Below are 1,656 nucleotides of genomic sequence, written 5' to 3' on the forward strand. Positions count from 1 at the left end.
AAGTGTGCAATAGCATTATGTCTAAAAAATATGCATCCCTTAATTAAAAATACTTTACTGATAAGAAATACTAACCATCATCTGAGACTTCAGTGAGTCAAAATCTTTTTGCTGATGGAGGGTCTTGCCTGGATGTTGATGGCTGCTGACTGATAAGCGTGGTGGCTGCTAAAGTTTGGGGTGGCTGTGGCTATTTCTTAAAATAAAACAACACTAAAATCACATCAAAAAGAATAAAATACCTAGGAATAAACTTACCCAAAGAGGTGAATGACCTATATTCTGAAAACTATAGAAGATTAATGAAGGAATTTGAAAATGATACAAAGAAATGGAAAGATATCCCATGTTCTTGGGTTAGAAGATTGATATTGTTAAAATGGCCATACTACCCAAAGCAATCTACAAATTTAAAGCAGTCCCTATCGACAGATGAATGGACAAAGATGTGGTACACACACACACACACACACACAAACACACACACAAAATGGAATACTACTCAGTCATAAAAAAGAATGAAATAATGCCATTTGCAGCAACATGGATGGACCTAGAGATTATCATACTAAGTGAAGTAAGTCAGAAAGAGAAAGACAAATACCATATGATATCACTTATATGTGTAATCCAAAATATGACACAAATGAACTTATTTACAAAACAGAAACAGATTCACAGACATAGAGAAAAGACTTGTGGTTGCCAAGGGGGAGGTGGGTGGGGAAGGGATGGATTGGGAGTTTGGGACTGGCAGATGCAAACTATTATATATAGAATGGATAAACAACTGTATAGCACAGGGAACTATATTCAATATCCTGTAACAAACCATAATGGAAAAGAATATGAAAAAGAATATATATATATATATATATATATATATATATATATATATATATATATAAAGGAATCACTTTTCTGTACAACAGAAACTAACATATTTTAAATTGACTATACTTCAATAAAAAATAAATTAAAAAAATAAATAAAGCAGCCCCTATCAAAATACCCATTACACTTTTCACAGAACTAGAATAAATAATCCTAAAATTTATATGGAACTTCAAAAGACCCCAAGTAGCCAAAGTAATCTTGAGAAAAAAGAACAAAACTGGAGGTTATCATGCTTCCGACTTCAGACTATACTACAAAGTTATAGTAATCAAAACAGTGTGGTACTAGCAAAAAAACAGACACATAGATCAATGGAAAAGAATAGAGAGCCCAGAAATAAACCCACACAGCTATGGTCACTTAATCTATGACAAAGGAGGCAAGAATATACAATGGAGAAAAGCCAGTGTCTTCAATAAGTGGTGCTGGGAAAAACTCAACAGCTACATGTAAAAGAATGTGATTAGAACATTTCCTCACACCATATACAAAAATAAACTCAAAATGGATTAAAGACCTAAATATAAAACCTGAAACAAAGCCAGAACACTTTTTAACATAAATTGTAGCAATTTTTTTGATCTGCCTCCTAAGGCAAAAGAAATAAAAACTAAAATAAACAAATGAGACCTAATCAAACTTGAAACCTTTTGCACAGCAAAGGAAACCATCAACAAAATGAAAAGACAACCTACAGAATGGGAGAAAATCTTTGCAAACAATATGACCAACAAAGGGTTGATATCCAAAATACATAAA

Source organism: Balaenoptera musculus, chromosome X (assembly GCF_009873245.2).
Source record: "Balaenoptera musculus isolate JJ_BM4_2016_0621 chromosome X, mBalMus1.pri.v3, whole genome shotgun sequence".
In the NCBI taxonomy this organism is placed as follows: Eukaryota; Metazoa; Chordata; class Mammalia; order Artiodactyla; family Balaenopteridae; genus Balaenoptera; species Balaenoptera musculus.